At 29.6% G+C, this 25,574-nt stretch overlaps 1 protein-coding gene, 1 long non-coding RNA gene and 2 pseudogenes across 5 annotated transcripts in view; 2 read left to right on the top strand and 2 right to left on the bottom strand.

The window, feature by feature from the left end:
• The window catches only part of LOC140675700 (cytochrome P450 4C1-like), a 147,315-nt gene that overhangs the window by 9,235 nt on the left and 112,506 nt on the right, over positions 1 to 25,574 (top strand). The gene's annotated exons all lie outside the window — the stretch shown is intronic.
• Positions 9,716 to 11,185, top strand: LOC140675702 (uncharacterized). The gene is made up of 2 exons (XR_012048434.1): positions 9,716 to 10,801; positions 10,910 to 11,185. It is a non-coding gene; the product is annotated as an uncharacterized lncRNA (long non-coding RNA).
• Positions 10,774 to 13,404, bottom strand: LOC140675701 (uncharacterized; annotated as a pseudogene).
• On the bottom strand, positions 17,963 to 24,136 carry LOC140675757 (uncharacterized; annotated as a pseudogene).

Raw genomic sequence — 25,574 nt, 5'->3', positions numbered from 1 at the left:
TTTCGCAGCTAGTACATTGAGCCGTTTCTGCGCCAACCCTGGGAAGATGTACTGGATCTTGGCGAAACGGGTACTCAGATATCTAAAGGGAACACTACATTATGGAATTAAATATAACAAAAATCACGACAAGATTACAGCGTACACTGATTCAGATTGGGCTGGAGACACGGACGATAGAAGATCACGTACAGGTCATTATGCTTGCCAACGGTCCGGTGAGCTGGAAAACAAAGAAGCAGACGTCTGTCGCGCTGTCAACAATGGAGGCCGAGTATGCAGCTCTCGCCGAAGTATCACGCGAAATTGTGTATATAAAAAGACTTCTAAAAGACACAGGATTCGAGAAATTCGTGAGTGAGAGATCCGATCAGTGTGTTTTGTGATAACCAAAGCGCTATCGCGTTATCGGAAAATTTAGTATTCCATAAGCGTAGCAAACACATAGACATAAAATTCCATTTCACAAGAGAACTAGTAGAAAATAAGAAGGTTGTAGTAGAATATATTAAAACAGATCTAATGATTGCAGATATTTTAACGAAATCATTGCCTAAGATAAGATATGATAGATATAGATGCAATAGCAAATTGTTATCAGAATAATTATATAGTACACTTCGATAGGCGGAGTGTTAGAAAGAATAATCTAAGTGTACCAACTTAAAGATGTATAGAGACTGCGTTACGCATTGTCGTGGTATTATTTCTATTCTAGTAATTTATTTCTTTTATGATTGAGTTGCACTTCTTTTATTCCTAGTTCCTTTTTCTTGCTCTTACAAGGAAAGGATTGGAAGTGTCCCCTTCCGATTTCAATGAGCTTTGACTATGTTGTAGTCTAAGTCAAAATAGGAGACGCGTATTTTTTTATAAATGTCCATACGCCCATTAAGGGGGTGAAACACTCTCTTGAGAAAAATCGATTTTTACATTTCTGAGCGAATACCGTCGAAACAATAAGATATAAAAAAATGTTTCAAATAAAAGTTTTATGATTTTTCATGTACTTTAAAACCGTGCAATCATATTTTTCAAAAATGTTATATTTTTCGAAATCCCTTCCCCTCCCTTTCAATTTTTGAAAATTTTTAAATTTGTCTAAAATTTGTAAAAATTTACTTTTTTTTTTTTTTTTTTTTTTTTGATAACGTTTATTTGCATGCCGTAACCACGATTTAATTGAATCGGCAATAATTTGCTCTGTTGCATTTGTAAAATGAACTCTTACAACACCTATATGAAAAAATCATTAGATTTATAAATTAGTATTTAATTTAAAAGTGACAATGTGATTATACTTACTGAATATAACTGTCCGTAGTTCCGAATCATAAAATATTCATTTTTTTTCCTCCAATCCCAAGTAGCACATATTCGTTTCAAAAACGTTTCACAAATGTTTCTGCGAAACGTTTTAAAACCGGCTTTTAAAAACGTTTCTGATTGGTTAAAATGTCCACTTAAAAAACGTTAAAGGAAACGTCATTTTCTAACAAAAAAAAAACGTTTAAGAAACTGTCAAAATACGATTTTTTTCCTTTATTTGTAAAAAATTTGTTTATCCACAGATTCAATAAAATAATGCAAATATGGATATAATCCATCTATTTTCATGTTCTGAATCTCTTCTCGAGATTACATCAGAAGTCAAACTGACAAAAAAGACATAATTTAAATTATACTTTTAGTACCTGTTTTTTTAGGTTTTATATACATGTTATGAAAACTTGAATACGAGTTAAGTCTGAACACGCCACGTAGCGGCAAACAAAAGAACACTATATTATAAAATATTATAAAATATTATAAAATATTATAAAATATTATAAAATATTATAAAATTATATTATATTAGTATATTATAAAATAGATCTTTTTTGTCTTGTCGAAAAGATGATCAAAAAGTCATCTTTTCGTCGACTTAACGTAATTATGACTTTTAGAAGACATCTTTAAGACATCTTTTAGTTTTCTGTGCTATCTGGGGATTGTCTTAATAAGTACAGTCTTAATAATGTGTATATATATAATTTTGAATTAAAACATTAATTTTTGTTCTATTTATAGTATAAACGTAAAATATACGTTTCTTAAACCATGATTTTAAAAATGTTTCTGTTGAAACGTTTCTTGTTGGTGTTTGACGGTTAAAAAATATTGGATACGTTTAGAAAACGTTTATAAAACGAACATGTGCTACATGGGATGTAATTGAACATACACGCTAATTTGTCAGACATTATTGTTCGTAAAAGATTATATACAGTTTTTTTGATGTCATTACCGCCAATACGCGATAATTCTTTAATCTGTAAGAATATGAAAAAAGTCTACATTAAGTATGTGTGTGTGCATGCACACGCACACACATCACACAAGAATTTTCGGCAACCGATACAAGTCGACACAGTGTAACACAGAGTTTCATTCTATCTTTATTGTTTACTGGTATTGAAAGAAGGTAGAATGATATCTGTGTAACATTGTGTTGACCTGTGTCGCTTGTGGAAAAAACACACATGTACGTACATATGCACATATAAGGTATTCAAATTTTTTTTAATTTTAGCTCTTACCAATTTTTGGCTATTTATTTGACCTTCAATTAACGATTTTTCAAAATTCTGTAAATCTTCTATATTTTCAATTGGGAACTTATTCATTATATCTTGCTCCAAAGTTTCGCTTTCTATCCCATGAGAGGAAGATATTTGAAGATTTTGTAAAATAGTGTCTAATTTGTTATTTATAATATTTCCTTGTTCTGTCAATAAACGTAGTTGATATCCTATGTGTAAGACTTTTCTTATTATATAACGTTGCAAATCATTACTTGCTAAAATTACAAAATAGTATAATTGATATATTAATAAAATAAGATAAATATATGTATATTTATAAATGATAGTTTTATACTTACTTAAACTAATATTATTTGCAATAGTGCAAGGCTCAGATAAATTATCTTTATTACACGTATCTATAATTAGAAAATATATCAATATATATATATTTTTATAAAAGCCATCTCCAAACACAAACTATCAGTAATATGACATCATCAATATTATAACTTCATTCAATACAATGTAACTAATACGTAACATATATATTATGTTGCATTTATAATCTTGAATTCAAAAATATAACATTAATGTGTAGTATTATTTTTAGTTGATGTTTATATTTGTGATTTTTAATTAAAAATTATCTATAATTACCAGAAATAAAATCACTATCATTTTAATTTTTTTCGCGTATTATAGTATTTTTAAATTTCAGTTCTTTTTCTTCAAAAGTATTTACAGCTTCTTCTGTAAATCAATCAATAATAAAATAATTATATAGTTATACTTTAAAATTTTAAATGTATTATATATAAAATATGATAAATTTGTTTCATACTTATTAACTGTTTTTTGAATTTATCGTCACATTTATACTTTGATTTGGTATTAAATATGTTGCTTTTTATTTGTGGAACTTTAAGATAATGAGGTAATTGTATATTTTCTTTATCACTCTCATTATTATCTTCACTGCTTGAGATTATTATTTTTGCTCTCTCTTTTTGGGATTTCTTAAAAGCTTGTAGATCGTCGTTTTCTGAATTAATGTCTGACAAAATTTCAGCTTTCTTTAATTTTAATAATCCATTGTCATATGAATCTAAATGAAAAATTAATTAATATGCTTAAGGATCGAGAAGACCCACGGTGGAGACCTCATGCGGAGACTTCGGAACTACAAATTCTTTTCGACGATATTTCGGCTATAAATTAAGAAAAAATTATATTTAACAATGATATTCTTATTCAGGAGGATTTCTCGCAGCCCGCTAAAGAGTGATTTTTTGGAAAAAAGGCTTAAAATAAAATTTCATAAAATTGACATGAATAACCCATGTAGCACATGTTCGTTTTATAAACGTTTTCTAAACGTATCCAATATTTTTTAACCGTCAAGCACCAACAAGAAACGTTTCAACAGAAACATTTTTAAAATCATGGTTTAAGAAACGTATATTTTACGTTTATACTATAAATAGAACAAAAATTAATGTTATAATTCAAAATTATATATATACACATTATTAAGACTGTACTTATTAAGACAATCCCCAGATAGCACAGAAAACTAAAAGATGTCTTAAAGATGTCTTCTAAAAGTCATAATTACGTTAAGTCGACGAAAAGATGACTTTTTGATCATCTTTTCGACAAGACAAAAAAGATCTATTTTATAATATACTAATATAATATAATTTTATAATATTTTATAATATAGTGTTCTTTTGTTTGCCGCTACGTGGCGTGTTCAGACTTAACTCGTATTCAAGTTTTCATAACATGTATATAAAACCTAAAAAAACAGGTACTAAAAGTATAATTTAAATTATGTCTTTTTTGTCAGTTAGACTTCTGATGTAATCTCGAGAAGAGATTCAGAACATGAAAATAGATGGATTGATTATATCCATATTTGCATTATTTTATTGAATCTGTGGATAAACAAATTTTTTACAAATAAAGGAAAAAAATCGTATTTTGACAGTTTCTTAAACGTTTTTTTTTGTTAGAAAATGACGTTTCCCTTAACGTTTTTTAAGTGGACATTTTAACCAATCAGAAACGTTTTTAAAAGCCGGTTTTAAAACGTTTCGCAGAAACATTTGTGAAACGTTTTTTGAAACGAATATGTGCTACTTGGGAAGGTATACTGATCGTGAATGAAGTATACAGACCAGGTGCACCGATTGTAATTATTATAAATTTTTTAAAAGCCAAAATGCAAAATCCGACTCTTTAGCGGGGTAATAAACTTTACAAAGAATGTAGCAAAAAAGTTTTATAAAGAAATATAACTTCTTCGAGGCAAAATATTACCGAATAGAATATTGTATCTGTACCTAAAGTGCAAGTGCAGCTAATTGTAAGAAATTGAGTTGGCAACACCGCTTGCTAAGGAGAGACCATGAAAGACAATAATGTCGTCTTCGTCTCTCTTAAAATGCAATGATGTTTGTACGTATACAGACATACACCAATACATTGAATAAGAATTCATTTCTCAACGTTGGTGACAGTGACGTTGGAATTTTCTCGTCGGTCCTATCGACCCTTAAGGGGATACCGAAGCGTCGGCCGAATTCATACGCGGTTTTAAGCGCCGCCTTGAAAGAACTAAAAAAATATTACCGACGCAGTCGGCATGAGAGTGAGCGAGACAGCAATAAGAGCGAGCGAGATAGCAATAGGAGTGAGCAAGACGCAATAGGAGCGAGCGAGACAGTAATAGGAGCGAGCGAGACAGTAATAGGAGCGAGCGAGACCGCAATAGGAGCGAGGGAGACAGTAATAGGAGCGAGCGAGATAGTAATAGGAGCGAGCGAGAAATAGCAGCGTGGAAGGAAAGACTTGAGTCTCGAGTTTTCTCTGCCAGCTGCTATGCCCCTCTCGCTCACTCCTATTACTGTCTCGCTTGCTCTTATTACTGTCTCGTTCGCTCTTATTACTGTCTCCTTCGTTCCTATTATTGTCTCGCTCGCTTCTATTATCGTCTCTTTCGTTCGCTCGCGAAGAGATATTTGTTGTGTGGTAATAGTACACACTGATGCGTAATCTTTTTACATGTGTTTCCAATTGTTATAAAGAAACGACTTTTTATCTTAACCAAAATTTCGTCGTAAGGCTGAACGTAATGTAAAGGACTAATAGGCCTATATAAAATGTGTGTAAACAAATTAAATTTGAAAAATACGTGTATATAACATTGTACATCTAATGTCATATACTTATTTTTATATCTATATAATAAATACAAATAAATTGTTAAACTTTTTCTTTTATAAATATATAGTATTATATATATATATATATATGTATATATATATATATATATATATATATATATATATATATTTGTGAAATAAATATTTTATCATACTTGATATCTCTTAGCCCTTTACATACGTCTACTTCATCTTGTACGTGGCTTCATTATATCGTGGCTTTGCATATGCAAAATATACAATAAGTAGGAACTAAATATGTTACAATATTTTTTGAGAAATATATGTATATATAACACATATCTAATGTCATACACTTTTCTTATTTTTATCTGTATGTAATATAAATGCAAATAAATTGTCTATTAGAAATACAATTAGATATTGAATATAAAATTATGCTTTTTTTGTATTTTATATCATAATGAATGAAATTTTAAAACTTATTTTTATAATAGCATTCAATATATATATTATATAAATACATATATTTATTATTATTGTAAGTACACGTATTTATAACTTTTTTCACACACATTATGATATAAAATACAAAATAGAGATAATTATATACTCAATACCCAGGGTTGGGAAAGTTACTTTATAAAAGTATCTAGTTACAGTTACAGTTTTTTCAATGAAAATGTAACTAGTTACAGTTACACGTTACTAATTCTGAAAAGTAACGCGTTACAGTTACAATTACTAAAAAAAAGTAACGAGTTACTTTACAGTTACTTTTTGCAATAAAAATATAAAATAAAAATATCTAATCCAATTAATAATAATAAAAATGTAATAAAATTTTGTAGACAAAAAACAACCTAGGTAGCATATGTTTGTTTCACATATGTTTTCTAAACGTATTTAATGGTTTCATATATTTTTAGGAAATGAAACAAACATGTGTTACCTGGAAGTTAAATTATATGTTCTCTAAATATGCTAATTTTATTTTTTTATACGATTATATAATAAACAGTTAATAAATACAAAGTATCATTATACATAGTATATGTGTATATTTAATATTTAATACAGTAGTATAATACAGTACAATAATATAGTACTAAGTACTAAGACAGTAATATTTAATATTATGCGTAGTCTACAATGTAGTACGAAGTAGTATGAGTAAGAAGTGAAGTTTGACGAATTAAAAACCGGGAGTAACGAAATAAGCAAATCCCATTTCGTACTCTTTACTCTTACTCCTTACTTCTGTACCGCTTACTGCCATTGTAGATCACGCATTACATTTTATAAAAAATATAAAACGCAAAGAAGTAATAGTCCAATCGTACATTTTTATTTACGACGCACAAGTGCTTTATTGGCCCTTCGTGATAATCGATATATAATAATTGTTTTATTCATTTTAGCTGAACTGACAAAAACGAAATGTTCGTAAATTATCGTAATGCCAAATTATTACGAATAATTGTAAAAAATATTTGATGAAATAATTTTAATTTTCTCTTTTAGAAAGAAAGGTTAGATTAAGAAGGAAAGGTAGGTTGGAGTCTTGCGAGAATAAGAATTTGCTAATTCTTAGCATAGGTGGCTCTGTAACTGCTGTTTATCCAATTCCTGCTGTTTGTTCCATTAACAAAATAACATAGAATTTACATATAATCTGTCATACACTATTTATTTTATTAAAATTATAAATAACCTATTTATGAAACTATATTTAACATTTTAATAAAAAACGGGTTAATTAAAAACGACCTGACTAGCCAAAATTATTCAATTTATTTACACGACGTTTCGACCATATGGTTGTGGTCCTTTTCAAGTGTAACTATAAAGAAAATAAATAACGGATCAAACATTGATATATGGATACAATTTTTACCGGATTTAAGCCAAACAATACAACATAATGGCGTTATAAAACTAGTCTACTCACACGTAAATTAAGAAAGAGAAGAAAGAATCCAATGGGACATGTTTAAAGGTAGAACTTAATGATGGAATAATTAAATATGTCACTTAGTTAAAAACAATGGTTATTAATTTTGAGATGAACACAAACAAGGAGACACGTCATGTCAGCATAAGTTTTTAAACGAAACTGTCAATGGTTAAAAGGAAAACAGTTCAAACGACCTTTATAATTTTGTCATAAATATTATTTAAATTTTCAGTATCTCTTTGTAGATTAATCGTGGAGTTAAATTTCTTAATAAAAAACATTTCAGCTATTTCTCTTTTCTTAATAAATTTTTCATTGTGTAAAATAACCGGATCGTCCCACTCAAAATCATGCCCAAATTCAACTCTGTGTTTGCTAACGACTGATTGATTGGTAGGATGTAATTTTATATTGTTAAGATGTTCTCTAATACGTGTGCGTATATGTCGCTTTGTTTGGCCTATGTAAAGCGCATCGCAATCCTTACACTGTAATTTATAAACAACATCAGTTCTAAAGTCAGTATGTAATCTGTCTTTACCACGCTTAATCAATGTATTAAGTTTATTAGTTATAGTCATAACGACGTTCAAACCAGCGTCACAAACAATACGACGTAAACAAAAGCTAAATTCATTAACATAAGGAATTGAAACAAAAAGGCTGCTTCTTTGTAATTCCTTCCCCCGGGGTTCAAATTCCAAATTGTCGCGATTTTTTAAAAAATTGACCCTCTTTTTGATGTGTCGTCCAATAAGGTTGTCAGGGAAACAATTATTACGCAGTGTTTTATAAACGATACACAAATTCTCATTATGGAACCTAGTATCAGAGAGCAGCAATGCATGATCAACAAGACTATAAATCGTATTAATTTTATATTTCATGGGGTGATTCGAATAAAAGTTGATATATCTTCCCGACCAAGTGGGTTTTCTGTACCAATTAGTTATGAGTCCATTGTCAACACGTAAAACAGTAGTATTTAAGAAGCTAATGGACTTATTCTGTTCAATCTCAAACGTAAATTTTAAACGAGGGTGAAAATTATTAAAAGTATCTAACATCTCATCAATGCGTGTGCGTGGAATTATTGCAAATATGTCGTCCACATATCTATAGTAAATTGGGACTTTAAAACTTAACAAATTTAGACAATGAGACTCTAAATCATCCATAACAATGTCCGCTAATATCGGAGATAAAGGAGAGCCCATGGGGCTTCCGAAAATTTGCTCGTAAAACTGTCCATTAAAACTAAAACTTGTCGAATCTAAAATCAATTCCACAACATGTATAAATTGAGCAAGGCTAAAGTTAGTAGCAGAACTGATGTTATTCCATCGCTTTTCAATGGCGCTCAGAACCAATTCTTTGGGGACATTAGTAAATAACGAGTTAACATCCAATGATATCATTACTTGACCGCCCTCAATAATAACGTCCTTGATCTTTTTGGAAAAAGACCATCCGTCGTTTATATGTGAAGCTGGTTTTACAACTGACCTTTGCAGTATATCCTGTATGTAAGTTGATAAATTGTACAAAGCACTGCCAACAGTCGAAACAATGATTCTTAATGGAAAACCAGGCTTATGGATCTTGGGCAACCCATAGCAACGTGGTAAATTTCCATTTGTACAGTTGAGATGTATATAAGTTCTTTCGTCGATGAGCTCGTTGTTGAGCCAAGATTTTAATAATGAATTTATCTTGTTCATAAGTGGTTTTGTCGGATTTTTATTGATTTTCTTGTAAGTAAATTCATCACTCAACATCGACTCCATTTTTAACAGATAATCAGTCTTGTTCATTACGACTGTGGACTGTCCCTTGTCAGCTTTGGTAACTAATAAATCATTATTATCAGACAAAAACTTTCTCGAAAGTGAGAAGGCCCGCCCAATATGTCTTTCAATATAACTGACATGACGACGAGAACACAAAAATCTCTGCAGTGTATTCGCAACAGAGATTCTGGTAGTCTCTATAAGATCAGTTGGAATCCTGCTAGAACACGCCTCAAAACCCTTAACGACGTTTAATACATAATCAACGCGATCTTTACTGCGTGAAGGATTTATGGGTAGCGCAAAATTGTCACCCAAGCTTAAGAGAGTGGAGACATATTCAGGAATGGTCTTATCACTAATGTTTACAAACCATTTGGATTTATCAATATTATGAAAAGGATCCTCTTTGAAATCATTTTTTAATTTTAATTTGTCAATCTTATTAATTAAATTATTTTTTATCTTTAAACCGAATGAGAACATCCTTTGTTTGCTACGTTTAAAAAAGTCAAAAACCAAGTCATGTGGTAAACATTCAAAGAGTCCTTTCTCAATATCACAGATCTTTTTTCTAAAAAACATCAAACTAATGTTCAAGTCTTCAATCTCGAAATTTAGAATAGAATGCTGACTTAAAATTAACAACTTTTGAAATTTGTGGTTAACACTACAACTGTGAAATTCAATGTCAATCTTGAGGTTCTTTATGTGTGTAGGAACGAGATCCAGTCTTCTGCACCGTAATAAGAAAGTCAATTGATGTTTGGAGGTGAAAAACTTCTTTTTATAGTTGATCCATGACTTCAATAGAGATGTGCAATGGTCGCCATAAAGATTCGATATGAATTTAAAGAAGTCTTCAATACGGGAAGGCTCCATAATTAGGTCCAAGAGCAATTTTAAAATTATAAGTTATTAAAGTCGCTAGTATTTGATTATAAACAACGGGTTAATTAAAAACGACCTGACTAGCCAAAATTATTTAATTTATTTACACGACGTTTCGACACAAACAAGGAGACACGTCATGTCAGCATGAGTTTTTAAACGAAACTGTCAATGGTTAAAAGGAAAACAGTTCAAACGACCTTTATAATTTTGTCATAAATATTATTTAAATTTTCAGTATCTCTTTGTAGATTAATCGTGGAGTTAAATTTCTTAATAAAAGTTTGTGTTCATCTCAAAATTAATAACCATTGTTTTTAACTAAGTGACATATTTAATTATTCCATCATTAAGTTCTACCTTTAAACATGTCCCATTGGATTCTTTCTTCTCTTTCTTAATTTACGTGTGAGTAGACTAGTTTTATAACGCCATTATGTTGTATTGTTTGGCTTAAATCCGGTAAAAATTGTATCCATATATCAATGTTTGATCCGTTATTTATTTTCTTTATAGTTACACTTGAAAAGGACCACAACCATATGGTCGAAACGTCGTGTAAATAAATTGAATAATTTTGGCTAGTCAGGTCGTTTTTAATTAACCCGTTGTTTATAATTAAATACTAGCGACTTTAATAACTTATAATTTTAATAAAATTTTTTATTACTTTTTAATAATATTTGATATTCGATGAGGTCATCTTTAAGATGTTCTCTTTGTGGCGTTATTACAGAGCCACCTATGCTAAACATCCGTTCAACAGCTACACTACTTGGAAGTGCCGTATTATATTTGATAAAAAGCTTTTTAATTGTCAAGCAATCGTTTAACATACCAATGTTGCAGTTGTTCGATTATAAGAATCGATATAATTCTTTTTGTACGGACTCAACCTCTTTTGTTTGCTGGTCAAAAACAAAAAAGTCGTCGTAGTCTTCGTTTTCCTTAAGATTTGGGGAACTTTCAGTAGAACGGATTCTTAATGAATCTTCTAAATAATTCATGGTGAGTTTTTTTTCTTCTTCGTTAATCCAATTTAATTTAAATTTTGGATGCAAACAACTTGCAAGAATAAGTTCTTTTTTTTCAAATAATGTGGAAAATCTGAAATTAAAAATTATATATATTAAAATCGATATCAAATTTAATAAATAAATATATTGTTTTTATATCAAAATGATAAATACATTTTAATTAAATTAACAAATTACCTTTTATTTAAACCTTGTTGTATAGATTTAATTAGTGGTTGACAATATGTAAACTCATTTTTATTGAGTTTTTCTAATTTTTCTTTTAACGTTCTCAGGACTGGTAATAAGTAGCCCATATACATCTCTGTCTCGCCTTGTAATATATCTAAGGCTTGCGCTAAAGGTTTCATTATCTAAACCAAACAAAATAGAAAGATATACATTTTATTAAATATATATATATTTCCAAACAGCACAAAATGTTCACAGAATATTCTAGAATATTCTGTAAATATTCTGTGCTGTTTAAGAATATTCTAGAATATTCTATGCATATTCTGTGCTATCTGGGTAATAACATAAATTGTAACATTATATTATATATATATATATATATATATATATAATTAAATATAATATATATTACAATTTATACATATATGTACATATTACAATTCTAGAGATATACCTGACAATATTCTTCAATAAATTTAATTTCATTTTCCGTCAGTCTTTGTAAATTACAGAAGTCGAGGCACTGATTAACTTTTTCGATCATTCTTTAAAAGAGTTAACAGTTGCAGTATGGAATCAAAAGTTGAGTTCCATCTATCAAAATAAAAGGATAAAGGTATAGAAAATTATTATTATTCTAGACATGACTTATATGTATATACATCGCCAGAAATGGTATCCGTCAGCAATTTCAGTGTACATGCATATATGTATGTACATGTATACGTACGTTTTCGAGTAGAGAACCTCTAGGAAAGAGAATCGCTAACTTGTCATTCCGTGATTGGCTGGCGGAATATGTGCCGATTCGGGTATTGCGGAGCCAATGCAGAACAGATATGATGCAAATTATAAATGTATAAACTAATGTAAAAAAATTAACAATTATTAAGATCAACGATCACTAAATTCACAATCAAACAAATTTAATTTTTTCAATTCGAGTAATATCATCAATCTGTTCTGTATTGGCGTTGCAATGTCCAGGTTGACACATATTTCACCAGCCAATCACATAAGATAATGACTGGTTGGCGCTTCTCTCTCCTAGAGGTCCTCTACTTTCGAGTGGATGCGTGTGACGTTAAAGTTGCTGACAGATATTATTCCTGTCATTGCTAAGATCAAATAAGTCACATTTACTATCTAAGGCAATAAGAAATTTTACCTGGTAATCACAGGAGCTTTTAGATAAACCCCGCAAAGTTCTTTTATTTTATCAGATATTTGTGTCGACTGGTTTTGTTTGTTCCATAATTTGGTTAATTTAGCAAGTGTCAATCTGTATAACTTTTTGTACAAAACATCGTCTATCGCTTTCTCAGAATCTTTTACAGCGATAAGATTTAAAGTATGACTTACGCATCTATGATGCGGCGGCAGATTCAACAAATGTTCTGAATCTGTATCTTCTATATCATTCGTAATTAACAAAATTTCACTTAAATTGAGAAGTTCTACGGTAAGAGCCGATGACTCATTCTCATCTTTTTCAAAGCTCCTAAATATGTAAAAATATGTAAAAGAATTTTATTACTTAAACAATGTTTATTTTAATTTTTAGTTAATTATTTGTATTTAATAAGAAGGATGCACGTGAGCGAGAATGTTCGTTTGCACATGTAAAAAATATTTAAAAGGTACACAAAGTTAATTTTTTAAATAAACTTATCGAAAGGCTTTAACAAAGTTGAATTCGTTGTCCGTTGTTGTGCAGCATACTTTATTCTGAATATGATATTCAAGAAAGATTGAATTTATTTATCGAGCTAAAACGTCATATGTATGTTTGCCCTTCATCCGATGACAAGCTAGAGCTGCCGATTCTCTCTCTAAAGTTACAGGATTAATCCAATGAATAGTCATTCCTAAGTAGCTCCTGTAAATTTTAATTTTAATTTGTAAAATATGAAAAAAGAGAAAAGACAAAATTACGCACACCATTCAAAGAAAAAATAAAAATATATATCATAAATCTTTTTCCTTTGCTCCATAAATCTGCTATTGTCGCAACTAATTCTATTTCCGTTAATTTTTTTTTTCAAGAGCAGCTTTCATTTTAAAATATGTTTCGCAAAGTTTTTCTCTTAATGTTTTTCTGCACATTATACGGATATGTGAAGGAAGTCCAATCCGAAGCAAATTAATGAATGCTGGACTGTCTACAGTAGACAGAGGTTGAATATCTTCAATGATGAAATGTAATAAAGCTTTGTCTAATGTTTTTTGAGTATCTAAAGCTGAACTTCCAGAGCCCCATCTCTCCAATTTTTGACATTTGTTTGGAATATCTTTCGAAGAATTTTCACTTGAACGTTTATTTCCTAACTTTAGTTTTGTCTTATCAATTTTTTCTAACATATGTGAATGCTTTGCCCATAAATTTTATTTTGTTTATTAATTTTACATTTCACATATGCATAATATACACACACACACAAAAAGAGATAGAAAGGAGATAGAAATAACATCAGTATAAAAGTCTTGATATTTTAAATCTAAATATGTACATATATAGTGTAAATAACTTTATAGTGAACAGAGAATAATAACAGTAAAATTTTATTCTCGCGGAAAAAAGCGCTAAACGGATTCTGCGCATATGATGAAGGGAACGTGTCTCCTTTGTTATTGTCCTTGTTGTTGTCTCTTTCTAGTGGCTCCTGCACACAGGACGCGGCAACGTTTATCGCGCGGCAAAAGGTAACGCGGTAGCCAATAAATGCTAGGACAACACATTGATTGGCTACCGGTCGCTTTTTGCCGCGCGGCAAACGTTGTCGCGTCCTGTGTGCAGGAGCCATTACATGCGAGTATCCATCAACCACACACAATTCGCGTGTTAGAAAGAGACATAAACACTTACGCTTTCTTTCTAATGGCGTTAGCTCCTCTCACAGAACGCGCAGTCTATTCTTTTAAATCTATAGTTCGGGCAGGGGTTATTAGCGCTAACAGCATCATTCTGTCTTTATTTAACTTTTAGTGAGAAACAAAAATAAAATGACGCTATTAGCGCTAATAGCGTCTCCCTAACGCGTTTTAAATGTTGATAAAAAAAGCACAAGGCCGCCTAGTACGATCTTTGAAATATATAAAGTAACTATTAAAATTATAAAAATAGTTACTAGTTATTAAAAAAATGTAACTAAGTTAAGTTACAGTTACAAATGGAGAAAAGTAACGAAGTTAAGTTACAGTTACTAAAAAAAAGTAACCGTAACCCAAGTAGCACATATTCGTTTCAAAAACGTTTCACAAATGTTTCTGCGAAACGTTTTAAAACCGGCTTTTAAAAACGTTTCTGATTGGTTAAAATGTCCACTTAAAAAACGTTAAGGGAAACGTCATTTTCTAACAAAAAAAAACGTTTAAGAAACTGTCAAAATACGATTTTTTTCCTTTATTTGTAAAAAATTTGTTTATCCACAGATTCAATAAAATAATGCAAATATGGATATAATCAATCCATCTATTTTCATGTTCTGAATCTCTTCTCGAGATTACATCAGAAGTCAAACTGACAAAAAAGACATAATTTAAATTATACTTTTAGTACCTGTTTTTTTAGGTTTTATATACATGTTATGAAAACTTGAATACGAGTTAAGTCTGAACACGCCACGTAGCGGCAAACAAAAGAACACTATATTATAAAATATTATAAAATATTATAAAATATTATAAAATTATATTATATTAGTATATTATAAAATAGATCTTTTTTGTCTTGTCGAAAAGATGATCAAAAAGTCATCTTTTCGTCGACTTAACGTAATTATAACTTTTAGAAGACATCTTTAAGACATCTTTTAGTTTTCTGTGCTATCTGGGGATCGTCTTAATAAGTACAGTCTTAATAATGTGTATATATATAATTTTGAATTAAAACATTAATTTTTGTTCTATTTATAGAAACGTAAAATATACGTTTCTTAAACCATGATTTTAAAAATGTTTCTGTTGAAACGTTTCTTGTTGGTGTTTGACGGTTAAAAAATATTGGATACGTTTAGAAAACGTTTATAAAACGAACATGTGCTACATGGGTAACTGTAACTTCGTTACAAGTAACTCGTTACTTCCCAACCCTGTCAATACCTAATATGTATTATAAATAATAAACAATTTATTTGCACTTATTACATACAGATAAAAATGAAAAAAGTATATGATATTAGATATGTATAGTTTTATATACACATATATATTTCCCAAATTAAACCACACACACACACACATTGTAGCATATTTAGTTCCATATTTATTACATGTTTGGCATATGCAAAACCATGATATAATAAAGCTATGTACAAGATGAAGTAGACGTGTGCAAAGTGTCTAACAAGGGAACTGTCGGAAGTGTCCCTCATCGATTTTAATGAGCTTTGGATATGTTGTAGAACATAAAAAAATATTAGACCCATATTTTTTTTAGCGGCGTATCTCAACGTTTAGAGGTTAAAACAATCCCTCGAAGAATAACGAATTTTTCGTTTTTAGCGAATATCTTTGAAATTATAAGACATATGAAAAAATGTTTTATACGAAAGTTTTATGGTATTTTGTACTCTTTACAATATTATAATTGTATTTTTCAAAAATGTCAAATTTTTTAATTTACCCCACCCCCACCCCTGTCTCTCAGATTTCAAAATTTATTAAAATATGCGTGGTTTCAAAGTGGATACATACAGAATAGACCAACAGAGTTTAAAACACCAGTAGAAATTGGTTTTAAAAAAAATTCTAAAGTAAAATGCGATATTTGTGTCGAAACAGCAATAATATAATTTGTTCTTGGTGTAAAAAATCGCTTAACACATTTTTTCTATAAACATCATCTTTGTAATGAATATATGCTATAAATGTAAGACATATATTTATGAACAAATTCTGTACTAATTTCTTTAAAAAAGATGTGTTTTTAAATTATTGATGAATACTGTTAAGGTTTTTGGCAGTTTTCCTTACCCATGCAACAAATGTTGGTATTCTTTTAGTTCTGCCTAATAAAAAATTCTTATTCATATGAAATTACGTTTGTAATAATTTTAACCTCTTTTTCTTCTTCCTTTCTTTCTTCTTTTTTTTGATATTTTAACTTTTTTTCTATTCCTTCTTTTATTTTTATTTTATAGTATTTTTTAAATTATATTTAATAATTATATAAATTTATATTTACAATTATATATGCAAATGTGAAATATAATATTACTATTTCTTTTATTCTTTAATTTATTTTCTAATATGTTGCGTATTATGTCATTAAGATTAATCTATTTTTATATTCCAACATATGCACAACATAAATATATACACAAGAGGTTTTTATTGAATGTGTCCCAACTAAAGAAATAACGCAACACAACTTATAGCGCAGCGCCTATAGCACGAAGTTATCATCTTGTTTTCTCAAAATTGATTCGTGGAACCCACATATTATTATACATGGATGAATTTGACTTTTGATACTCTTTAATTTTTGTTCTTAAAAAATTTTTTAAATTTTACAAAATAAGGGGTGGGAATGGGGTAAATTAAAAAATTTGACATTTTTGAAAAATACAATTATACTATTGTAAAGAGTGCAAAATACCATAAAACTTTCGTATAAAACATTTTTTCATATGTCCTATAATTTCAAAGATATTCGCTAAAAACGAAAAATTCGTTGTTCTTCGAGGGATTGTTTCAACTTCTAAATGTTGAGATACGCCGCTAAAAAAAAATATGGGTCTAATATTTTTTTATGTTCTACAACATATCCAAAGCTTATTAAAATCGGTGAGGGACACTGCCGACAATTCCCTTGTAGGAGATATCAAATATGATAAAATATTTATTTCATAAATATATATAATACTATACATTTATAAAATTAAAGAAAAAGTTTAACAATTTATTTTTATTTATTGTATAGAGATAAAAATAAGTATATAACATTAGATGTACAATGTTATTTACATATAATTCTTAAATAATTAAATATTTTGTTTATATTTATTGCACACATTTTGCATGACAATTCCTCCCGCACATGGTTTTGCATGGCAATAATTTTGGTCGAACAAAGAAATGCAACAGAATATGAATATATTTCATTTGACATATGTATACATATGGAACGTCAATGTGTAAAAAGAAACGTATAATGCCAGTACACGTTAGATCGCCCCTGGCTTTATATATAACATATATAATATAAAATATATTTATAGAATATTTGATATATAGAATAGACGCCTTCTATCGCCCATTCTCGTAAGACGCAACCATAATGTATGTATTATTTTTGTCTCTCCGAGTACAAAGAAATCAATAATATTGAAGCGCCTTTTTCCAATGATTCATTGGATTACCATTTTGGGAAAGGCGACAATTCATTTTCTGCTACAATATTAAGAAAATGTTGCCTCATGTATTCCACACGATTGGAATATTTCTCGTTAGAAAGATTTCCTTCTAATGCTACAGCTGTGGCGAAAGCTGCAGCATAAATTCCACAACATATGCCATCAGGTTGTACTTGAACCTTTGCAAATATTATATCATTTGCACTTATTTGTGGATAACGACGAAAAATATAATTTTTTTCTTTAGACGCTAATTTATCGTATGTACAACCGGGTAAACTGTCGTATAGTCGAAGCTTGGTGCCGTCAAAAAATATTGTATATATCGCCAGTGATCACTACAATTTCCTTCAATAATTTGTAAGCTTTTGTGACTATGACTTGCTTCAATTAAATGAGGATATTCTAAATATAGCACACTTTGTGTTTTAGAATGAGATTTATTTCTTACGACGCGTAAAAATCAGTCCAATAATTCGTAGTTTGTAACGTACAGGTAATACATTGTCCCTTACTAAATTAATAACCCAGTAAAATGGAATTTTTTTGAAGAAATAATTGAACAAATGCTGCAATTTCGTGGAGAGGTGTGTTTTGGGGTGCTTTTTGACATAACAAAAATCTCCATGCGTGGAAGCTACGGAAAACTCACAGCTGTGACAAAAAGGTCCAAAAAATCGGTTTTTCGTAAATAATTCGAAAAGTATCAAGTTTACGAGGAAAAACACAAATATCAAAATTGTAGCTAATAAAATTCCACACAATTTGATTTTTTATAGAACTCCGTACAATCAATAGAAGCCGAGATAGAATTTTTTAAAATATAGGTTATTTTGCGACGCGACGAAAACGCGCCCGCGCGTTGTGCATTTTTCGTTAATATCTCGAAAATGACCATTTGGATCGCAAAATCGTTTAAATGAAAGTTATAGAGCACTAAATTTTGAATAAATTGCGTTTTTTTTTATTCCTGTGCGATCGATATTTGCGGAGATACGAATATTTAAAACTTTTTGAGTGCGCTGTTAGTGGCTAAAACTACAATTTTCGTGTGAAAAAGTCGATTCTAACTCAAAAAGTACTGATCGTACGCATATAGCATGTATTATAAAAGTAATAGGGAATAAAATTTTGAAACTTTTCATATATATTTAAATTCATTTTGGTAATGAGTGTATGAGATAAAGGCAAGAAAGTTGCAAAATTTGAATTTTGAAATGTATTTTGCAAAATAGCTCACTTCCGGTTGGCTGTAAGCTATAATAACATATACATTAATTAAAGACAATTAAATTATCTTTAAAATGAGCCGTGGCAGACCCTTCTACGATAAATCTTTTATGAGTTATAGGTGTTTAAAAATAAAGGCCAATATACATTTTTATTAAAAATTACAGTTATAGTTCATATACATATGAAAATGGTCCAGCTGCATAAGTCCATCACGACATGTGTTTTACTAAAAAAACAGGCATTGGAAAAATGCTGTATTTCGGAAATTATGCCAAAATTGCCTTTTCATTCCTTTTTTTGTCTATATCTTCATTTCTGTCAACTTTACAAAGAAAATGCACAGGATCTAAATTGAAGGAAATTTTGTTACCTTCAATTTAGGTCCTGTGCATTTTCTTTGCTTCCCGCTTCGTTATTATATGTACTTTAATCATGGAGAAGCATTTTTCATTCTGTGCAACCAATTTAATAATTTCGTTTAAAAACTAAACAATCGTTTTGATTGGTAAGGTAGTACGGTACGGTATCCCCTTAATACGTATAACAAAAACAATTATAACAATTATTTAATATATACTAATCATAAATAACCAAATTTCTACTATGTGTCTTTTGTATAACTTACTTGAACTGGCTAAGATTCTCTTTATTTTGAACGACCACTCATTTTCATATGGTATGCGATTTTTTACAGCTTTCACAAATTTCATATGTGAACTAAACTTTGGCCAATAAGCAGCACTTTTATCTTCCATTATCCAGGAGGTGGGAATCATTTCCATACCATCTTGAAACTCAACAATGGACCATAAATCTTCCATTATGTATACGTGTACTGTAATATATCATAAACATATACAGGGTGTCCCCGAATTGCCAGATCAACTCTCGTGGGTAGATAGAGCGTGTTAAACTGAAAACAAAAGTCTTGTATTATTTTGCTAAATTCGCAATAATTAATGAGATATAAATTAATAAAAATCGGCCAATCCGTGCCAGTATAAGCGCGCGGCGCGAAGAAGCCTCCTACTTGTTACTTGATACTAGGCGCGCGACGAGACAGTAGGCGGAGCGCTCTACGAAGGACGTACAAAGAGCGTACTAAAAGAGACACGTACAGTGCGCGCCGCGTGCTTATACTGGCACGGATTGGCCGATCTTTATTAATTTATATCTCATTAATTATTGCGAATTTAGTAAAATAATATAAAACTTTTTTTTCAGTTTAACACGCTCTATCTACTCACGAGAGTTGATCTGGCAATTCGGGGACACCCTGTATATATATATATATATATATATATATATATATATATATATATACAAGGTAGCCCACATAAAGTTACAAACTGTTTGTTCCGCCATTGCTAGAGATATTAACTTGAATTTTTCTTTTAATTAAATGGAACGAGGTCTAAAAATTTAAAAATTATTTTCAGATACTTTGTCTCATTTTATTTAAAAAGAGTTCAAGCTAATATCTCCAGCAGTGGTGGAGAAAAAATTTGTAACACTATATGGGCCATGCTATATGTATATATATATATATATATATATATATATATATATATATACAATCGGACCTCTTATCCTACGATCCTCTTATGTTACGAAACCTCTTATCGTACGACAAAAAATCCTTTCATGCTACGACCGCGAAAGGGGAATTATACTCCCACTCTCAAATTTTTGTCGTAGGATCAGAGGTTTAAGGAGAAGATTCCTAACCAAAAATGTCGTAGAATAAGAGGTCCGACTGTATGTATCTATGCTATATAGCATATGTATATACAGAGTGTTCCATAATTTGCGAACCACCCGTCAGGTGCAGGTAGAGTAGGTTAAACTGAGTAAAAAAGTTATGTACCATTTTGCAATTTTCGTAATAGTTAATGAGATATTAATTATAAGAGATCAGCCAATCGGCGCCCGGCAGGAGCGCGCGGCACGAAGAAGCCTCTCACAGTTACTTGATACTAGGCGCGCTGATATGTGTGTGTGATTTTTCAGGTTGTCAATATAGAGCGTTCCTCCCACCGCTTCGTCGGCGTGCCTAGTATCAAGTAACAATGGGAGGTTCCTTTGCCGCGCGCTCCTGCCAGGCGCCGATTGGCTGATTTCTTATAATTAATATTTTATTAACTATTGCGAAAATTGCAAAATAGTAGATAATTTTTTTATTCAGTTTAATCTACTCTACCTGCACGTAACGAGTGGTTCGCGAATTATGAGACACCCTGTATATATATATATATATATATATATATATATATATATATATATATATATATATATATACAGGGTGTCTCATAATTCGCGAACCACTCGTTACGTATATATATATATATATATATATATATATATATATATATATATATATATATACACACACACACACACAATGTATATATGCATATGTATATGTATATGTATATGTATATGGATAAGTATGTGTATGTATATGTATATATAAATTTATAAATGCAGCAATGGAAAGACAGCAAATTTGTTATTAAATGGTAACTGAACATATTTTATTTTAATATCTTTTACTGGCCATATTTTAAAATTTGATAAATTATCTACAACAAATATTCTTAAAAGAGATGAACGGCATGGTTTATCATATAAATCTTCTCTATATAAAAACTTATTAATAATGACATCTGTCTTTAGATCTTTATGATAAGTAATATTTTTTATTCGAACAATACTTCCATCACCTAAACCACAGCAATTATCTGCTAACGTATCTGTATGTATGGTTGCATTTGACCATTTTATTATGTAATATTGTGGATTACAGCAACCTTCAATTAAAGGGGTGACACCCGTTTGGACACGGAACGATTGGACATCAAACGATTGGACAAGTAGTATTGGACACGTTCAGATTGAACACCGCAAAATGTGTGTCCAATCGTGCGGTGTCCAATCGTGCAGTGTCCAATCGTGCGGTGTCCAATCGTGCGGTGTCCAATCGTGCGGTGTCCAATCGTGCAGTATTCAATCGTGCAAAGTGTGTGTCTAATCGTGCGGTGTCCAATCGTGCAGTGTCTAATCGTGCAAAGTGTGTGTCCAATCTGAACGTATCCAACACTACGTGTCCAATCGTTTGGTGTCCAATCCTTCCGTGTCCAAACGGGATACTCCCAATTAAAGGACCTTTTGTATGAATAGATTTTTTGTCAATTACAAAATCAGATAATGTTATGTCATGTAATTCACATAGTTTCTCAATGTTTCTTCGTTCAATATATATCTTCTAATAACCTGTTGTAATGGTTGGTTATGCTTTTTTAGTATTTTTTTTAATGTTTGCAAATAATTTTCATATTTGAATGAATTAAAGGTCTCTAGTGCACCAAATCTTTTCGCATCTTGTGCTAAATGAATGAGACCATGTACGTTATGTGAAACGTTGTAAGCACCATATAATAATTTGAAAGATAATACAACATGTTTTAGAAGCTTTTGAGCATAGTCAATATATTCGTGAAATTGTGAACAACATAATATTCTAATCGCAACATGCAATACTAAAAAATGATTATACAGATCCTTTCGAAGAAGTTTAAAAACTACACAGCCTGTGTATAATAGTACATTTCGAAATTCTGTTGCCTTCCATAGTTTGACAAAAGCAAGTGATCTTGATTTGCGCACAAATTCGCATGGTATATATATTTTTAATACATTTTTCCAGCTGTGATGATATTTCCTCCACTTTTCTGTGTTGTAAACGAACTTCAAGTTTTCTGAATAACCACATATATAATAATTTACGCATGACTCCTAAACATACAAGATGCATATAGTCCAAAGGTATATTGTTTACAAAATCAAAATCTGATAGCTTTAAAATAGGACAGAATACCCAACATGATAATTTTCGTCCTTCCTTAAACGGAAATCTTTATCCGTTTGTAGTGCATTTGATTCAAGAAAACAAATTTTACCGTTAATATAACTGCCTTCAATTATGCACTTTGTGCAACTGAAATAACCATTATGTCCTTTTATTTACAACACAAATGCTTTCGCTGGTGCATCATATATAATAGAATGTAATGTACATAGTATATTTTTGTTATTAACAGTAATTCCTTCTTCGTGTAATATTTTTACTTTATCCACAAATTTTGCAAGAAATTTATTTGAATCTGATGGTTTATGTGTTCCATAATAAATGCCAATAATAAAAACTTTTTTAGATTCAGATATGGATCCCAAAATTGTTGCTATGACGACTTCGACAATGGCAATCCATCGATATTTATTGATATTTTAATTTCTGTAATATCTTGTGAAACTAATGGTAAAATACTTAGTATCCCTTCTCTTAATCCAAAATGATAATATTGACCACCAGCGCAAATCTCAATATTACTACTTCTAGGAGTACGTAAAAGAGTTCTTGAATTTAACGGTATGTTGAAATTGCAGTTATTACATGTATATTGTTTAATTCCTTTTAACAAAGAGTTCAATGATGATTGCGAAATATGTTCTTTAATAGCCCATTGGCTTAAAAATGTCTTAAAATCTATATTCTTTGATGCACTATCTACATTATTATTTTCTGTAACATTGTTTATTTCATCTTGTACGACTTTGCTCTTTTCATTAGAAAACTCGTATTCACTTGATATTAAATTCTCATTACGTAAAACATTTTCAAATTCATTTGATACTACATTCTCATCATTATTACGTAAAACATTTTCAAATTCATTTGATATTAGATTCTCATCACATGAAATATTTTCAGATTCATTTGATACTAGATCCTCATCATATAAAACATTTTTAAATTCATTTTGTATGTCATTTTCTATAGAATCATGTACATTTTCATTTTGTAATGTATTTTCAGAAAACAATGTCGAAGCAGATGTTGATTGAATGATTTTATGAGCTTCCATTATAATATCTGTTTCCATTTTTATCATTTTTAATCAATATGAGGAAGTACGTTTATATGAATGTTTTTTACCCAGCATTTTAAATTTGTATTTTTTAAGATTAATTTAGCAATTGCTTTTATAAAAAATAATAGTAATTTAGAAAAACAAGTAATTAAAAAAATAGTAATTTAAAAATAAAAATTAATTTAATAATTTTAACTATTTAATAATATAAAGATAATAATACGTGTATATGTGTATGGAAGAAGTTAGTCCAGCTACTTCAGCTATAAAAAATAAATTTATAATTTATAAATTGAATTTTTTCAGAAACTGTTCAAATTTCTAATCGTTTATGTAAAAAAAAAAATCGTAACACCTACAATAAATTTTCCAGATTTATATTATTTTATTATAATATATATAATATTATAATATATGTTATAATATATAAATTTATTATAATATATATTATAATATATAAATATATATATTTATTATAATATACAGATATTCAAAATAAAATGTCACAAGTTTATCTCTAAAAATATAATTCTAGAAAAAATAAAAAATGTAAGTGACCATGTAAGCCAACATGCTAGTTATACAGCTAAAAATTTATTTATACGCTGCTTGCTGTCATGTTTGAGTTTTCAAAGATAATGTTATTTTTGCTGTATAATTTAATAATAATAAAATAAACTAAATATATCATGTCAATTAGCAACAATTTACTATTATGCATTGCTAAGTGACATAATATAATATTTAATTTATTTATCAAATTGTTATCAAATTACACCAAAAATAGCACTGGTTTTATCTTTAAAAACTAACATGCTCACACGCATGACAGCAAGCAGCGTACAAGTAAATTTCTAGCTGCATAACTAGCAAGTTAGCTTGCATGGTCACCTGCATTTTTAATTTTCTCTAAAATTATATTTTTGAAGATAAACTTGTGACACTTTATTTTGAACATTTATTTTGAACTAATATGCTAACTCATGACAGCATGCAGCGTACAAAATTTATTCTAGCTCTATAGGTAGCATTTTAGTATAGCTCGCATGTAGTGTTTCGAACGACACCGAGACTGGTCTCGGTCCTAATATGTTAATGCAAGTAATAATTAAAGAGGTATTCAAATAACAAGTAACTAATAAGGATAATAACGTAAAAATATTCAACATTTTTAATCTGAATAAAATTTTTTATTTTTAAATTATTTATTTATTTATTTATTACTTTAGTACAATATCATCAGAACAGAACATTATTTTTGTTAACAATATTAAATTCTTCAAAAACAAAATTGTTAAAATCTTTAAATTAAAAAATTTAATTACTTATAAGTAATAAAAAGAATTTTAATGGAAAATAAGTCAATCATTACAATACTTTAATATTTTGAATTTTATCTTTAAGACTACAAGTCAGCCAAGAATTTATGCATAAAATAGTGCGTGCCGAT

The sequence above is a fragment of the Anoplolepis gracilipes genome, unplaced genomic scaffold (genome assembly GCF_047496725.1).
Source record: "Anoplolepis gracilipes unplaced genomic scaffold, ASM4749672v1 Contig18, whole genome shotgun sequence".
NCBI lineage: Eukaryota > Metazoa > Arthropoda > Insecta > Hymenoptera > Formicidae > Anoplolepis > Anoplolepis gracilipes.
This window is presented reverse-complemented; position numbering and strand designations above follow the sequence as displayed.